This window comes from Euprymna scolopes, chromosome 21 (genome assembly GCF_053919585.1).
Source record: "Euprymna scolopes isolate OS-2025 chromosome 21, ASM5391958v1, whole genome shotgun sequence".
Classification (NCBI taxonomy): domain Eukaryota; kingdom Metazoa; phylum Mollusca; class Cephalopoda; order Sepiida; family Sepiolidae; genus Euprymna; species Euprymna scolopes.
In genome coordinates, this window is record NC_136502.1 from 88,197,671 (window position 1) to 88,217,709 (window position 20,039).

A 20,039-nucleotide genomic window follows, 5' to 3' on the forward strand; every position below is an offset into this window, starting at 1 on the left:
TCACGCAGCTTAAGTTTCTCGCACCTGTCAATTTCATTTTATAAACGTTAAATTAAGATGCTTTTTTATTCCTTTTTTTCTCGTGGCCGAGATGGTTGGGTCCAAGGTTTTTTTTTTTCCATTTCGTTTCCACCTCCACGTCAAATATTTGGGGTTCAAGCCTACTTTCCTACTAAAACTTTTTTTTTCTTTTACACCTCTCCTGAATCGTAGCCGTCTGATTACAGTGGCAAGGAGAAGTCCAAGACGAAAACAATGCCGAGATAAGCAGAGAGCACACACACACACATTTATATATGTATATTTAAGCAATATTTTTTTCTCACTTTAAAATAAAAAAATACAAAAAAACTTTATAAATTGTTCAAAACCAGTTAGATTAATTCATCCCTGCCGATGAATCCTGAAAGATTGGAAAGTACTCAGACTTATGATAAATATGGTGATTACATCAGCCAGTTCCCGCCAGAAGTGAAGACTGTTATTCGGAAGTTGGAAAAGATCGAAAAATAGAATTAATAGGCAAAAAAACGTCTATTTTATTTAATGATATATATATATATATATATATATATATATATATATATATATATATATATATATATATATATATATAAAGTGAACGTGTCTGTGTGTCTGCTGTCTGTGTGTGTTTGTGTACATTTTCCTTCGCAATAACCCTGTTAATTTTTAGTCTACAGACTCGAAATTTGATATACCGGGTACTGAGATTTGGGAAAATCAACGTGATCGGTTTTCGGCCAGAAATTTGGGGATTAAGGGATCAAAGTTCAACGATTTGACCTTTGAGAACTCTACCAAACTACTCCGACAATTTGGGGTGTAAACACTTGAAATTTTAGATATAGGTTCCTTGGACATGGATCTTACTTAATAATTGGATTTGAGCCCCAAACAATAAATTTTAAGGGGTCATAATAGGGGTCAAAGTTAAAAAAAATTGACCGCTTTTTTTTTTTTTTTTTTGCTAAACATACACCTCCAAATACCCGGGCAACGCCGGGCACCCGTGCTAGTATATCTATAAAAGTGAACGTGTCTGTGTGTCTGTGTGTCTGTGTGCATTTCCCTACGAAATAACTGTCAATTTTTAGTCTACAGACTCGAAATTTTATATACAGGGTACTAAGATTTGGGAAAATCAACGTTATCGGTTTTCGGCCAGAAATTTGGCTGTTAAGAGGTCAAAGTTTAACGATTTGACCTTTGAAAACTCTACCAAACTCCTCCCACAATTTGGGGTCTAAACACTTGAAATTTTAGATACACGTTCCTTGGACATGGATCTGACTTAATAACTCGATTTGAGCCCAAAACAATAAATGTTAAGGGTCATATTAGGGGTCAAAGTTAAAAAAAATTGACCGTTTTTTTTGCTCAGCATACAGCTCCAAACACCCGGGCAACACCGGGCCCCCATGCTAGTATATATATGTGTGTGTGTATGTGTGTGTGTGAGAGAGAGAGAGAGAGAGAGAGCGAGAGAGAGGATGGTATTAATAGATAGATATCTAGATAAGAACACACTGTAATATATAAATAACATAATTTGTTACTGTCTCAGTCTGTTTACATGCATAAACCTATGTATTTATATATAAGCATGTATTCTCGGGACTGGAAGAAGCTGGGAAGATTGAAAGGCATCTGGGCGTCGCCATTTACATGGAAATAATACCAGAAAACCAGGTTAACTGTGATGCCAACTGCGATCGGATCACTCGGAACAATGCCAATACAAATATACCGAAAGAATGAAAGAATATTTCGAAGGTGGATACTGGTGATATATGCAAAGAGAGTCATAAAGCATTTGGAGACTTTTTTTTTCGTCCAGTTTTTGTAGATGCTATGCAGGATCGAAGCTAGATTTTTCCAGCATATATCGCGCGTATCAAAGTATAACGTCAAACTCGACTTGGGAGCAATTTTCCACTGGCTATATATTCTGGTTTCGTTTAAAAAAAACAAAAACTTATCTAGTGTAATGAACGAACCCTTGACTCTGAGGCAGAGCGAAGAAAATTGTTGAACACAGCAAAATACAACCTAACTTTTCATTTTGAATTAATTCTACTTCTTTTTTTTAAAAGTTAATCTATACTATTAATAAAATTCTAACTGTTTATTTATTTATGAGTGTGTGTATATCTACCAATAAAACTTTCGAACGGATGCACCGAATTGAAAAATTCTTTTTCCTTTTCCCCGAAAGGCGTGAGTCCCTAGATTGTCCTTATCTATATATGGTTCGTAACGAACAACGCCGAGTCACACAAAATGCCTGAAATAAGTTTTTTGGGCCGTTTCGTGCAATTGTTGAAAAAGTTACCTGCCCATGTCAACGGAATTTGGCACTGTATGTATACAGTCGCGATAACATCTTTCGGTATATGGTCAGAACTTGTGGCGCAATGGATAACGCGTCTGACTACGGATCAGAAGATTCCAGGTTCAAATCCTGGCGAGTTCGTAATAACTTCGACCGTCATTTTGTCTAACGTTTATTCATTACCCTTAGGGTATTTTTATTTTTCAGTGATTTTGTTTTGTGCATATGAGAATTTCCCATACTTCGAGTGCACAAGGTAAGCGTTGATGGTAAGACGATGTTGAGTGTACCTGATGTTGAGTGTACTCCATTTTGTGTTTGACTCGGCGTTGTGTGTGCCGACGCGGCGCACCTGCTAGTATTGAATAAAGTTCTGTTCCAATTTAAATTAGATAGTGTTACTTTCTTTTCATTTATTTTCCACAGCCGGACGTTTTGGCGTGTTTCGTTTGTACTTAAATACAGCTTGAGTCACGGGAAACGGATGTTTTTGATTCACCATTCACACAGTGTTCACGCCTGAGGGCAATGTACTGGAAAGAAAAGCAATTCATAATCAATAACTAAAACAAAATTTAACGTAAAAGATAAACAAATAACAACAAACTAAACGGCATCTTAAGCAGGTTTTAAGACTACTTTATTCACTTCCTACCCCTTACTCAAGGAGTACTAGAGATGTCCTAGAAACATCCGTTTCCCGTGACTCACCCTGTATATGATTTCACTTGTCCTGCAAAGGACTTTACACAAATCATGTCTAAACTTGCCATGAAAGCCAATTTCCTTTGGCTACATACCTTTAATGGAAGCAAAAAAACATTCAATATATTACACCTTGTTTCGTTTCATAAAACATATCTCGAGTGATGAATCACATCTCGTAAAAGGTCATCCATCACATATACGTAACAAAGGAAGATGTATACGGACTATGTACATTGTTTTTTTTTTGTCTCTCACATATTCTGTTTATTGTCGGTTTTAATTAATCTTCATATTCTGGTAGTTTCTTTTCAGGAATTGCAAACTCTCCCCTTGCTGAACGTTCCTCTCGCTGATTGCTTTCCTCCTACCTATAGCCTGGATCGTTTCAAGTCAATAGGTATCTCCTGTTTTCGCGTTGATCATCTTTTGTTCTTTTGAGCTCATTACATCACGTGACTTCATGCCATGTACGGATGAATTCCATAAAAACAACAAAACATCTTCATAAAATCATAATTTATTTAACTTTGCATGGTTTTATTTTAATAAATTTTGTGAAGGAAACTGTTTAACGGAGCAACACACAACTTAACCACTCATTTTGAATTAATTATTGCTTGTTTTAAAAATTAATATTGAATAAAGTTTTGTTTCGGTATTAATCTGATCGCCTTCTTTTCTTTTCCAATTTTTACAATACTTACAAAAAAGATTTTCATTCATTAGCGGCAGGCGAAGTTTTGGACATGTTTCATTTATACCTAAATATCTGACATCACTCTCGATCACAAGGGCCTTTACTTTACGACTGCAACGGCTAAACTTAGACTTAAAGCCATTTTTCATCCAGCTATAAACCATTCAATACGTTATACCTTGTCTCATTTCGAAAACTATATCTCGTGTAATAAACGACCCCTTGGGTTTGAGGTGAATCATTGCTCATAAAATTTTGTTCGTTGGTCAATGAAGCATATGTAAGAATGTAATGTTATTTTTTTTCTGTTGAATCTGTTTGTTCCTATTTATTATATTTATTATCTTATTTTATTACGAGAATAAAGTAAGACACGGGGTTTTGTAATGCGGCATTAATATATTTCTACAGAAACATTATGAGTATAGAAGTGTTGCTAAGTTTTACGTGTTGTTATGTAAAGCTTTGAGAGCCAAGTTTAACTCTATTCTATTCCTCCAAGCTAATGAAGAGCGAAGAGACAGAGTCATATATTCTCCAAAGATTATACGTCAATCAATTGGTTGTTCGTGTGAACCACGTAATAGCCAGCAAGAAGTAACAAAACGCCGCAAAATCGAAGATTTAGTCGTTTTAAAAGGTTGAAAATCGAAGAGCTAACAAGACGGAGAAACAAACTAAAGCGATGAAACTTGCCAGAGAAAGGGACATTGAACAAGACGAAAAAAATTACTATAATACTAATAATTTTAGTAGTACTATTAACATTTCTAAAAAAAAAAAAAAAAAAAAATTAAGAGAAATTGGAATCAAAGGGAGGATTTACACTATACAACAAGAGGTACTGATGATAACAGCTAAAATATTAAGAAAAAGTTGTCGTGCGCTGGCTCCTCCCCCCCCCCCGCTAGCGTGTAATAGCCGCTAACACCGGATAAGTTCAACTAATAACTTTTGGTATTTTCAAGATTAGGATCAGTATGTACGTCCTATCTTTGCGTTGATCATATTTCGTTCTTATATCACGCGACTTCGTGTCATGTATGGAGCGAATTCCACAAAAAATACCTTCGCAAAATTATAATCAGTATTATTTGCCTTTGCATAGTTTTATTTTAATAACTTTTGTGAAGAAAATTGTTTAACGTAGCAACACACAACATAACTATTCATTTTGAATTAATTATTGTTTGTTTTTTAAATTAATAATGAATAAAGTTCTGTTCCAGCATAAATCTGATCGCTTTCCTTTTTTATTTAAAAAATTTTTTTTTTACAATACTTACAAAAAAAAGGTTATTTTTTTCACTAGCGACAGGCGAAATTTTGGACGTTTTCACTTACACCAAGATATATGTTATATATATATATATATATATATATATATATATATATATATATATATATATATATATATATATATAACATATAATAATAATAATAATAATAATAATATATAAAGTTTTATATATTCATGCACAATTACAGAGCTCCCACGCAATCCTCCCATAACACACTAATATTTTGTCTTCTAGTTATCTCTCTTCCCATCCTCCATCTGACATAGTTACTAATCCAATATACAACACAAGCCACTCCATCTACAATCATACAACTAGCAATAATAATAATAATAATAATAATAATAATAATAATAATAATAATAATAATAATAATAATAATAATAATATTTCTCCTAACAGCCGTCCTAACACTAACAACACTCATTATCCTCTCCAAAACAGTCCGCGTACAATTTGTGATTTAAACTCTTTAGTCGAATACTGTTCATATGTGCAGTAGTGGTCTTTTTTGCATATGCATATAAGAATATATATATATATATATATATATATTATATATATATATATATATATATATATGAAGATATATATATATATGATATATATAATATATAATAATAACAATAAAAATAATAATAATAATTATATATATAAAGATGTGTTATATATTCATGCACAATTACAGAGCTCCCACGCAATCTTCCCATAACACACTAATATTTTGTCGTCTAGTTACCCCCCTTCCCATCCTCCATCTGATATAGTTACTGATCACACGAGCAGCCCCTCGATACAACCAGCAATAACAATAATGATAACAATAATAATAATAAGAATAATGATATTTCTCCTAACAGCCATCCTAACACTAACAACACTCATTATCCCCTCCAAAACAGTCCGCGTACAATTTGTGTCCCGCCCTTTGTTCAACACAATGAACAAAATTCAAACTATTTCCCTAATACAAATCAGCAAATTAATATTAATTTCAGACCCATAGCTTTTAATAAAGTACATACATATATCGGTGCTACTTCAACATTAATTACGAAAAGAATATCAAACTACATTTCCTCTTTTAACAACCAAAATTCTAATAATAACCAAAGAAACTTCTCTAACCACGTTAATTAAAAAACTTAATTCTAATAATACCTCTTTCTCAATTAAATGGGTCATCCTAAAAAAGGTTAAGTCTTATACTCCAGGCTCTAAGTCATGTCGCCTCTGCACCACCGGAGCTATAACTATAATTACTTCCCTTCAAAGTAGCAATATAATAAACTTTGAGGCAGACGTGAAATCTCGCGGATAGCAGTCCGCTGAAGATGTTTCTCGGTTTCAATATTCTATTTTGTTAATCTGCAACATACCTAGCCACGTGTGACACAAAAACATCCAAACTAACCGTTATTAACCTTTCAACAGACTAATATCCACGAGAAATCTTTCTTTTCCGGCAAGAAAGATTATTAAAAAAAACAAGAATGTCTACACTTAAAAACGACTTATGTAAGTTGAAAGTCCGTTAACGTCTTTAAGGTAAATAAATAATTCATTCTAAAGAAAAGAGAACACAATTTGGGGATTTAACAGAGAAGTCATCAAACAAACAAAAGGAGGAAAAAAAAAATCAAATATATAAAAAAATAAATGTTACCAAAGGCTAGATAAGTTACTCTTCCACTTACGTAGATAAGTTTTGTGCGTTTTAAGAGATTTCTAAACGGTAGTAAAAAAACAAGCAGCTTTCTAGTTAATAAGTTAAACCTGCAATCAACGTGGCCGACGAAAACAGGACGTCGTCGAAGCGTCAAATAAAAGCTCCAAAGTTCGAAAATATTCAAAATACTGAGAGAAATTCACCATATAAGTAACACTATGGCAATTTGTGGCACTTATATGGTGGATTTCTATTAGTATTTTGTTTATGTTTGGACTTTTGGGCCATTATTGACGCCCTGGACACGGTGTGTTTTCGTCGGCCGGTTGAACTTACCAACTCGAACACTGCTTGTTTTTCGAACTGAATAAAAGCTTAAAATTCCGGTTATACACATAAAACTTATCCATGTAAGAAAGGAGTAACTTATTTTGCCCTTAATAACATTTATTTGAATCTTTTAAAATCCTTTTTTCGTTTGTTGGTTTCTCTGCTAAATCCCCACATAATTATTTTGATTTCTTAATAAACACACACACACACACACACACACACACACACACACACACACACACACACACACACATAAACATGTATATATATAAAACATATATATATATAAAACATATATATATAAACATATATATATATAAACATATATATATATAAACATATATATATATAAACATATATATATATAAACATATATATATATAAACATATATATATATATAAAGATATATATATAAACATATATATATAAAGATATATATATATAAACATATATATAAACATATATATATATAAACATATATATAAACATATATATAAACATATATATATATAAACATATATATATAAACATATACATATATACAAACATATATATATAAACATATATATAAACATATATATATAAACATATATATATAAACATATATATATATAAACATATATAAACATATATATATAAACATATATATACATAAACATATATATACATATGTATATATATATATATATAAATAAACACACACACGAACACACACACATATATATGAATTATTTTAGTTAAAAAGTATACATCACAGTGCATATTTTGTGTTCATGAGGTTTCATCTGTCTATACACGTCGTTTCAGGCGTAAAAACCGCTTTATTATTGTCAAATCGAACCTTGAACAGTGTTGAGTAATTGATGACTTCAAGTAAATTGAAGAGCAAACAAGGAAACAAACGTACTTCACTAGTTTGAGCAAGCAGTGTTTGCTTTTTTGTGGTCCTCCAGACTATTAATCTGCACTCGAATGAAGAATTGTCTGTTGTCATCATTGAAAGATACATTTGTCGATTTTTATTGTATTTTATATAAAGAAAGGATAACATCTGTCTTTCGCGAGCGCAGACTATCTATTATGAGGGAACGCAAAAAAAAAAAAAAGCAAGCACTGCTTACCTGGAATTGATAAATTATGTTTGTTACCTATAGTTATTCCCTACTCATCCGAAATCTTCGACTACTAAAAGGTGCTGAAGATTAGGTTTGATCAATAATAAAACGGGTCCTACTCTTGAAACTGTACGTTCTCATCGATAAAAGTTCGATAGACTAAACTGACTCCGTAATGTACAGTTTTTAAATAAAACACTTTATATAAGCACTTAGAGTCCCTATATCGATATATATACACGCCGAGTTGTAGAAATGTCCAAGTTGGTATCTGGAAGCGCATTAATTCACTGGAAGAGATGCACTCCCAGTATTCGTTAAGACATGTGGGTTTGTATTACTGTACACATAGATTCGAAAAAGTTGTCAAAAAACAAATATATAACAAATAAATGTTATCAAAGGCAAGATAAGTTACTTTTCTACCAAACTGGATATATTTTTCGTGTTTTTATTCAATGTAACATGTTTATTCAGCTCGAAATGCATACAGTGTTTACCGATGTATTGGAACATTCAAGATGCGTCTGATTCTTTCTTTAACACGGTAAGTTTGGGAAAAGGTGTTATAAATAAAAAACCGAATAAAATACTGTTAAAAACTCGCTCAATATATGTTACCGTGACATAGGTTGACATATATTCGGCGGGTTTTTAATAGTATTTTGTATAGTTTATTATTTATAACGCCTTTTCCCAAACTTACGGTGTTAAAGAGGGTGTGAGACGCCATCTTTAATTTCCAATACATCGATAAATACTGCATGTTTTTCAAGCTGAATAAATATGTTACATTGAATAAAAACACAAAAAATGTATCCTGTTTGGTAAAAAAGTAACTTATCTTGCCTTTGATAACATTTATTTGTTATATATTTGTTTTTTTGGCAACTTTTTCGAATCTATGTGTACAGTAATACAAACCCACACATGCATCTAAAAGAAAGAAACTCTGATATAAAAACCTGCAGTCTACTGTATGCTATATCTCACGGCAGTAATCTGCACCGACAAAGATTAGCAGTAATACTAAAAGTGTTGTTGGTTCTGCACAAAGCTTTTATCATTATAAAGAAATCATCTATGCAGATTTCCGAACAACTTAGTTGTTGTGGCTGAACCTCATCCGTCGAAATCGACGGGAGGGTCCATTAGTACTGTATGTGGATGACTATAATGCTCTCTATCTTGGGTTGAGCATATTAGGCTAAGTGATATACGAACTGCCATTAATGTATTAAGCAATTCTTTTTGTGTAAACAAATTGGGCTTAGGCATTTGGACAATGTCAAAACATCATTAATTCACTGCCCGCCATAGCAGCAATCGAATAGCATAACGGTTAGGAGCGCCAACTGTCGTTTGTGCGGACGAGTTTCGATCCTGGCTTGAGGTAGTTGCTTGTCTAGCCGCACTGATGAGCTGTGATATCTATATATAATGTTTGCATGTGTGGGCCTGTGTATTTCGTATCTCCGCAACAAAATTTTATAGGGAGATTTACTATTTTATGCATCGATTTTCAGTACTTACTTCAACATTGCTCAATACATAAGTAGAGCTAGGTTATGAAGTTATGAAAATGTTTATGGATAATATGCTAAGCAAAATTTTCCGTGTTTTATCCTCGTGAGGACTCGCTGGGCTAATGCATAGAGTTTGCGTTACCGCGCGTTTAAAATTTTTTTTTTTTTTATATACACGTGATCATAAATTTGCTCATTAACCAATCAGATTCTTTGTTATTACCAGCCAATGGTCGAGATTTTATTAAAGTTCGGTTGATCTGTATTTCACCTATTTTTACTTAATTTTCAAGAAGGGAGAAGGAGTGAACCATTCTTCTTTGTGTATTTAAAGATGACCTTGTTTTAAACTGAGTTTTCTTATATACGTAAGCGAACGAACTTAATACCACATGTGTGTGTGTGTGTGTGTGTGTGTAGTAAACACCAACCCAATTCAGGGTTTAACCGGCTTCCTACAAAGGAAGAAGTTTCATGGGAGTATGAAATTCACAAGCGGTCCCCAGTCGTATGTATATCCCCGTTAGGGGAGATGACGACGTTAGTTTTTTGCAACTTTTTGCAGGGAGGTGTCGACGCCCTCCTACATACAGCACCTGGACTTCGCAAATTGGTCACCCATTTTAGTGATGACCAGGCTCAACGTTGCTTAACTTCGGTGATCTGACGGGAACCGGAGTGTCAACGTGATTATGTCGTATATGTTAATTAATACCACATGTATGTATTTAAAACACGTGGTAACACCAACTTCATGCGTAAGCCTGATGATGCCTCATGAGAATGAAACGCGGAAAATTCTGTGTAGCTTGACTGATATATATATATATATATATATATATATATATATATATATATATATATATATATATATATGAATAAATGACAAATGTCTGTATTCCAAATTTCATGATGTTGACCAGTTTACAATTTATTTCTTTAATTCCGTTGACACTTACAATTCTTAACTGTAACTGTTTCGTAGCGCAAAATCATTCATTTAATTTTTATATCAATCAATGAATCTATTTTGCCCTTTACTCACCAGAAGAAGTATCAACTATCGATTCACCAAAAGAAAACAAAATGCATTTAGGCATAAATACAAAATCCGAAAATTGGGAGATAAGTTGAAATTACGTTATTTTTAGCCAACATTACGACGTTTTGAACTGTAAATGTCAACTGAATTAAAGAAATAAATCGTAAGAAGGGGAACATATTAAATTTGGAGCATAGACTTTTGTCATTTATTTCTTATATGCTCTATAATTACATTAAGCTTTTTAAATTAAAGATTTTATATATAAAAAGTGAAATATAATTGATAAATCATATTTCCATATATATATATATATATATATATATATATATATATATATATATATATATATATATATATATATATATATATGTGTGTGTGTGTGTGTGTGTGTATAAAAGTGAACGTGTCTGTGTGTCTGTTTACATTTTCCTTCGCAATAACTCTGTTAATTTTTAGTCTACAAACTCGAAATTCGATATACAGGCTACTGAGATTTGGGAAAATCTACGTTATTGGTTTTCGGCCAGAAATTTGGCTTTTAAGGGGTCAAAATTTAACGATTTGACCTTTGAGAACTCTACAAAACTCCTCCGACAATTTGGGGTCTAAACACTTGAAATTTTAGATATATGTTCCTTGGACATGGATCTAACTTAATAATTGAATTTGAGCCCAAAACAATAAATGTTAAGGAGTCATAATAGGGGTCAAAGTTAAAAAAATTGACCGTTTTTTTTTGCTCAGCATACAGCTCCAAACACCCGGGCAACGCCGGGCACCCATGCTACTATATATATATATATATATATATATATATATATATATATGAATATTAAGTGGAGAATTATGCTCTTAGGTGTAGTAAAATGCCTAGTATAAAGATTTAAAGTTCTTTTTCTCGAATACGTAAAAATGCCTACGTAGACAAATGTTAATTTGCTCAATAAATGGATGCGTTTCATATTGCTATCTAAATTATGAAAACAAAATAATAAATTACAAAAAGAAAAATAACGAAGAAGAAGAAGAAGAAGAAGGAGAAAAAAATTTGGTATTATGGGATTGGCATGAGATATTGGGTTAGTTGTGTAAATGGCTTCAAAATGTGGGTAGATTAGGATAACGTTTGAGATGAGTTAATTGACACGTATGCCGCCGCACCCAGGGTGAATGAACTAAATATTCCAAACACTAATCTACCCGTCCTATCGTCTGACTACGACCAGCTTTATTTTGTGTGCGGATGGATTTAATTCTACCTGTAAATGGTTTACACTGGTTCACAATACAATTTATACTTCATATCCGTCATTATTTATACTCACTAGGAGTTCTCACACAGTCCATCCTAGCAGATTACTCATCAACAACAAGCCATTGTGTTTACTGGAATTTGGGTGGCAACAAGGTCCCAGCCTTGTTCCTACTTATTTAGTAGAGGTGTGGTTAGTGCTTTCTCTCCTCGGTCATTCTATCCTCCTAGACCCTTCACAACTATTTGCTGAGGCACCAGTCCGTGCCGACACTAAATTTTCGTAGGAGAGTGCTTTTTTTTTTTACATGGAGGTCACCACTTATCAAGGCCAGGAAGCCACTCGGGGATAAGGCTTATTGCGTGTACAGTAATCAATGGGATAGCATCGTAGTAATCGTTAGTATTGGAGATTTGATAAAGTGTCTTACTTAAGGGGGCGGTTTATCAGTAACCTGTTTATGTTGGACTTGAAGACATCCAGGTTGAAGTCAGGTGGGAAACAGGCAAATGGGAGAAAGTTCCAACCACAGGCGTGCACTTCTAAGAAAGAAGTTTTATTCATGGAATCTAAATTTTGATTTAGGCACAGATAAAGAGTGGGGAAAATTATTGACAGTGGTTTCAGCTAGACGGGTGTTTATCGTGAAAGACTGGCGAGGGGGGATCAGAGATTGGAGCTCAGACGAGCACTTGTCTATGGAAATAACGATAAAACAAAGACAGACTCGCAACGTCTCTTCTGTGGGAGAGAGGTTGCAGGGAAGAGAAAAGGCATCCCCACTAAGCCACGAAGTCTATTTTGTACTCTGTCAAGGCAGGATAGGCTGATTTTAGCAGCTCCTGCCCAGATGTGACAGCAGTACTCCATCCTTGGACGTACTTGGCTTTTATATAGATAGAAAATTGCATTAGTAGTGAGATATCTTCTGGAGAAGTAGAAGGGTCCCACCATTTTCCCAGCGACCTTGGCAACAGACTTGATGAATGTGTTCCACTTCAGATCAGGAGTAAAGGTTAATCCCAGAAGCTTGTCAAAACATTGAGCCTCCCCTAGACGAGTGCCATCCATTTCAATTGATGCCAGATGGGGATCAGAGCGTTGGTGATATATGTATATGTTACAGCCGAAACGCCATTTTCTCTAAACAGGTTAAACAGGCCTACTCCGAAGGAGAACGTTTCATAGCAATATGATATTTACGAGCGGTCCCCAGTCGCATATATATCACAGTCAGCGGATATGCCGATGTTAGGTTTTTGCAGCTTTTGCAGGAAAGTGCGACGCCCCTCTACATACAGCGCCTAGTATTCCCAAATGGTCCCACATCTGGTACTAACCAGGCTCAACACGTTGCTTGACTTCAGTGATCTGTCCAAAACCGGTGTGTCAACGTGATTATGTCGTGTATATATATATATATATATATATATATATATATATATATATATATATATATATATATATATATATGTTAGTAGCCTGTCAGGGGAGAAACTAAGCAAAAAAAAAACAAAAAAAAAAAAAACCCCTAAGCAAAATTCACCCCAAAGCAGCAAAACTAAAGCTGGCTTGCTATATATACAAATGTAGGCAAATGTGGGCATATTTTATTGGTTTGAAAACATAGGTTCTTTTCTACTAATTGCCCCAAAATTTTAAACATAGAATAGTATTATTATCTCCAAAACGTTTGCAAATTTTCATGTAGTTTCGTCCCATAGAACAAAGGATATGAGTATTTCAATATTCAATTTGGCTACGAATAATAGATATATCCATATATTTGTATATTTTGACAGCAAGTCACTATTCAAGTACGTCTGATTGAACACAACAGAGTTATTCTTTTTTTTCTGATTTTCTGGATATCTTTTCCATTCGCCGAGCAGTCTTTTTTTTATTTCAGTTTGAATGCTGTATAAAATGGTGTCCAAAAGTTGTTGTTAAGCCATATTCTACTCAAAGCTTTCTATCGGTGCATCCGATTATCATCAGGAGCGATTGTTTTCGTTATGTTTTTCTTTTCTTTCCCTTGGAGGCTTGGTGTATGCATAGTTTTTGTTTATATATATATATATATATATATATATATATATATATAGAGAGAGAGAGAGAGAGAGATACACCATCATTTTGGGCAATTTAATAAGTTCCAGATCTTAGCGACTATTGATTAGAATTTAAGAAATTGAAGGCTCGTTGGAAAGGTAATGCCCTGAATTGTGTAGTAAGCTATGTGACATTTGCTCTTAAGGTCGTACATTAAAGGGATCATATATATATATATATATATATATATATATATATATATATATATATATATAAGTGGAGGATCCATATAGTTGACCTACAATTTTGTGGGTTCCGTTTTCTCTGTTCCATATTGTGTTCCTTTATCATTGCTGTTTTTATATAGTCGGTTAGCATTTATAGCGCAAGTGTATTAGTTTCCGTATTCTAAGGTTTTCCTTAAGATATCAGCATATTTCAGCATTGCTGTTTGTTTCATATTCTCAGTTTTACCCTTGATTCTAGTGCTCCTACAATTATTGATATTATATTGACTTTTTATATGCTCCATGTTCTCTCTAGTTCTCTGAAAATTTCCGCATATTTGCTTCGTTGTTTTTTAGTTTCTTTGATCTTCACCTTGTGGTCCACCGGGGCAGAAAAGTTCTTCACCCTGTTGTCCGCCGGGGCAGAAAAGTCTACAATTTGGCAGTTTCTTTCCTTTTTGTTAATAATATTAACGTCCAGTCTCCTTGCTTAGATGAGTTTATCTGCTTGTGCGTACATGTACAATCTTGGCCTGAAGATAACCTTTGCAAATGAATTATTATTATTATTATTATTATTATTATTATTATTATTATCATTATTATTATTATTATTGTTACTCACTAAGAGTTCTCACATAAGCCATCATCAAAGATTTCTCTGAGAACAGTTTGTGGTGTTCCTTATAGTTTGAGTGATAACACGTCTCCCCAGATCTCCAATACTCTCCCGCCACTTTCAATAACCTTTGCAAATGAATTTTGCTATCGCAACAGCCGCTTACCATGATTTCTCGTTGGCAACGACCATAGGTTTTCACTGGAATTTGGGTGGCAATATGCCTCCCCATTGCAATATGCATTCCCCCAGTCTTTTTCGTACTCGTCTAGTGGAGGTCCGGATAGTGCTTTTCCTCCTCGGTCTTTCAATCCTCCTTGACTCTTCGGCTATTTGGTGCGATGACGTTTTTTTACGTTCTTTTCCTCCTTCGCGGTACGGGTTCGAGCCTGTCTACCTACTACCACTTTTTTTTTTTGCTCAACACACACCTCCGAACACCCGGCCAACGCCGGGCACCCAGGCTAATAATTAATAAGAAAATTATTTTGAACCCAAACATTTTTTTTTTTTGAAGATACATGATAAGAATATAACTCTCCTCCTTTCGTTATTTCTATTTTAAATGAAAACAGCAGTTTAAGAAATACCTTAGAAAACACTCTCAAAAACAACACGAAAAGTATTTTTTTATAATAAACTAGCAGATGTACTCGGTATTGCCCGGTATTAAACGTAACGTAAAATTCCTTTTAAAAACTAAGTAAAAAAAAAAAAACAACAAAAAAAAAACAAACAGGCAAAAAACAAAAAACAAAAAAACAAAAAGAGACATGTGCATGCGAGTAATATGTTTTTTTTTTCTAAAAAGTTCACCTCTTGTTAGTAAAAATAAAAAGAAGAAAATTCGAGCTGAGATCGAACCAAAACCTAAAGACAGCACGTCAAGTACGCCAGCTCGCCATGATCTTTAAAACGTGTTTTCAAACCTACTTATTCTTAACATAAGGAAGCTGTCATGTGAACAATTTGCGCATGCGCAGTTGTGAAAGAGTTGGCAAGCAGATAAAAATCCAATGACCCCCAAGTGCTAATTTTTCTATTTTGACCCTTTAGCAGTCCTTTTTTTTTCGGATGAAAAACGATTATAAAGTTTTCTACATATCTGAATAGAATATATAGCAAATTTCAAGTCTGTAGACCAGAAAATCATTGAGTATATAGGTTGAGAGTTCTCCTCACTTACACACATTCTCACTTTTGGACCACACAACCACCCTTAGTCATGTCATGCAAGAGATCGTAGCTACTGGGAGTGTCAAATCGGAGTCACGCTGCCAGACTAATGAGATTTTTTTGTTGTTTTTTTTGAAGTGGAAATCGCTCGAGACAAAAGTAAATTAATCTGAGGAGCGAACAAAAAGTTGGTTATTGCAAAGACAGGAGATGACTATTGACTTTAGTCTTGAAAAGACCAAAGCTTTAGGTAGAAGGAAAACAGTGAGCAGGAAGAGAGTTCCACAACCTTGCAGTCGTTGGGAAGAAGCCACAGGAAGCTGTGTTAAAATGAGATATCAAAGCAGCGGATTGATGGCGACACAAGGGCCAAACGAGCTGGAACAAAAGAATCAGTAGATATCTCACTGCTGATGCAATTCTCTATCTTTATAAAAGCCAAATACGTCCAAGGATGGAGTACTGCTGCCATATATGGGCAGGGGCGGCTAAAAACAGCATATCCTGCCTTGACAGCCTAGTGGGGGGATGCCCTTTTCTCTTCTCTGCAACCCCTCTTCCACAGAAGGGACTTTGCGAGCCTGTCGTTGTTTTATCGTTATTTCCATGGACAAGTGCTCGTCTGAGCTCCAATCTCTGGTCCCCCATCGCCAATCTTTCACGAAAAACACCCGTTTAGCTGAAACCACTATCAGTAATTTTCCCCACTCTTTATCTGTGCCTAAATCTAAATTTAGATTCCATGAACAAAGCTTCTTTCTTAGAAGTGCACGCCTGTGGAACTCTCTCCCGTTTGCCTGTTTCCCACCGTACTACAAGTCTAACATAAACAAATTCTTGATAAACCGCCCCTTAAGTAAGACACTGTCTCAGATCTCCATTACTAACGATTACTACGATATTGTCCCATTGATTACTGTACACGCAATAACCCTTATCCCCGAGTGGCTTCCGGACCTTGATAAGTGGTGACTTCCATGTAAAAAAAAAATCACTAGCACGTCAATTACACCGGGTGAATTCCACGCTGGTAACCATTTTTGGGGTTAAAGTATTTCAAACTTAAATCTGTGGAGTTATCTCCGGTTTACAAGTGTCCGCCCCCAACAAATTCTATTTCATCTAACAGTCAATGTTTACGATTCAGATTTGCAATGAAACATTCGTCATCTAACGTCGCACACATTCGTTCGTGTCACTGATGGAGGGTACACGACACTTAACGAAAACGGAATGTCAAACAAAACTTCTGTACAGCGAAAAGGTCAACAGTCCTCACCTTGATACATATTACTTGGCGTCATATACTTTTGCAGTTAAATGTAAATATAGTTTTCCGAATCATTAACTACTAGCAGGACCCGTGGAAATTCCACAGCAGAATCTTTTATATGTAATAGATTCCTGCTGTGAATTCTGTGAACATTTAGCGTGAATAGAGACCTCGCGATATTATTGTAGCCTTTGGCTTAAAACTAAATTTATCTGAGTAATCTGGTTAATGTAGCATCAGAATATATCTGGTTATAACGGTTTATCTCCAATATCCTTATAAGAGTCTGTGAAATATTTCCATTATATGGACGCCCAACGCGAATGAAAACCCCACGATATCATTATACCATCTTTAGACAGAACAGATACTATCCTTGGATCCCAACCAGAAGACCAAGATGATATATTTTAGATTCACGTACGGCACAAAAGCAATTATCTTTTTTAAATAAATTTTTTTTTTACATCGTCTTCGGTAATCAGGAGATCCTATTTATTAAAAAAGGAGGGTAGAAGGTGACAACATACCGCAGACATTACATTAGTATATAGATACGCTAATTTAAGATTCGTAGTATGTTATCACCTTATATCCTCCTTTTTAATAAATAACATCTCCCGATCGAATAATTTATTATCTGGAAAGCGTGACACACGTACGTACGTACGTACGTACGTACGTACGTACGTTAACTGTAATACGGTATTAATATATAGAGGATTGTTAAGGTTTGTCTCTGACGTTTTACACTTTTCTTATACTTGACTTTTCACTTTTCGTATACAAGGCCCCTAAATCCTAGACAAACCAAACAAGCAACAAAGTCGCACCCCTTCACAGTAAAGATCTTCAGATGCTGGAAGGTTTTCTGTTCTAATATTTAATTTTTTTTTATTTGTACTCAAACTACTTGCATATAGAATTTCCTTCCTTGCTCCCTGTACCAATATGCAGAAATTTAAATGTAATGTGAATAATCATCTTGTTGATACGGTACATACATTTGATCACTGTAGATCGTGCTTACTAACGTTTATACCTGTATTTGGCTTTGAAAATATTAAGTTTCACTTAATTCTCGTCACAGTTGACGGTGGCCCTGGGGTTATGTTTCTTGTTAATGGAGTCAAAGAGGTTTCGTGACTGGGTTCGAATACCCCAACCACTGGCAATCGTGATTTCCTGCACTGGTGATTCCGAAAGGATGAAGCACTAGTGTCTGTAGGTATTCAAAATGAATATATATATATATATATATATATATATATATATATATATATATATTAGTGTTGAACAATTAATCGGAATCGAGAACTGGAAAAATTGAGCCTTTTTTCCGATGCCAAAACCGATTCCTTAAATTATCTTTTTTATTTGATTTTGGTTTAAAAAAAACATCTTCAACTGCTTGCAGTAATAATAAAATAATAACTATTTATTGATTTAAACTTCCTGAAAGACTAAAAAGTGTGATTTTTTACGTTTGAGAAAATATAGGCACATTTGAGATGTATTTTTACGGTAATCGGGACAAAATAATACTTTTATAGTTAAATATTTAGAGATTTTTAAAGAATCGGAATCGGAATTGGTAATTGTATCGGAATCGGGAAAAATATTGGAATCGTTCTATCACTAATATATATATATATATGTGTGTGTGTGTGTGTATTACTAGTATATATTACTTGATATCACTTATAAAGGGCCAAAGGCCACCCGAGGATAAGGGGTTAATGAGTGTCAAGTGTGTGGAGAGACAACGCCGTAATGATCAGTAATGGTGGAATTGAGTAAGATTTCATTATTTAATAGGACGGCTCAGTAAGAACTTATTTACGTTAGACTCGAAAATGTTCATGTTTTAGTCAGCTGGGAAGCATCCCCACGGTATTGTGTTTCACAGACGTGTAGTTCTAGGAAAGTAACTTTGCTCAGGGAATGTTCGTTAAGTTTTAGGTACAGGTAGAGAGTAAGGAAAATTGTTGATAGTTGTTGTACCTAGATGAGTATTGCTGTAAATGTTTTAAAAAAACAAAAGCAAAAAAAAAAAAACAAATATCAAAATCAAAATCAATAAATCAAACAAACAAAACAAAAGAATAAAAACAGAAAGCAAAAAAAAAAAAAAAAAAAAAAAAAAAACGTTAATACGGTTCCCCAGCGGGTGGAGAAGTTGTTGGCAAGTGCTGACATCCACGTTGAATTATAAATAAAACCCTTTTCTTAAGGAGAAATAGAAATGAGAGGAACATTGCTTGATTTGTTGTCTATTAGCTCTGGATCAAATTCGATGCAAATTTCGATTTTTGAATGAGGATTGTTCCAATATTATGTCATCACCTTTTTTAAAATTGTTTTAAATACTAAAAAAAAAAAAGACGAAATTCTTGGAATTAATTGATTGCTAATATTCTTAAACTTTCACAAGAATCGGAGGTATCTGAATTTTTACAAAGAGATTCAATCTCCTTTTACCTTTTACCATCTTTACATAAAATTAAATTAAACTGAATACATCCCACATTACCACCACTTCCGCTTTACAGCTGTGTTCGAAAATTTTGTTTAGAAGTAAATATTGTACATATAAACATGTAAATATACCTAACTTTATAGACATGAAAAACAGAAAATAATGAAGCACTTTAATTTTAACAAATGTTATATGGATGGATTCCAACTCAG

At 34.0% G+C, this 20,039-nt stretch overlaps 1 non-coding gene and 1 pseudogene across 1 annotated transcript; one reads left to right on the forward strand and one right to left on the reverse strand.

The window, feature by feature from the left end:
- The first annotated feature begins 2,421 nt into the window (after positions 1 to 2,421).
- On the forward strand, positions 2,422 to 2,494 carry Trnar-acg (transfer RNA arginine (anticodon ACG)). The gene has a single exon. It is a non-coding gene; the product is annotated as a tRNA-Arg (tRNA).
- A 7,793-nt stretch (positions 2,495 to 10,287) lies between these two features.
- On the reverse strand, positions 10,288 to 10,406 carry LOC145243154 (5S ribosomal RNA; annotated as a pseudogene).
- Positions 10,407 to 20,039: the final 9,633 nt, after the last annotated feature.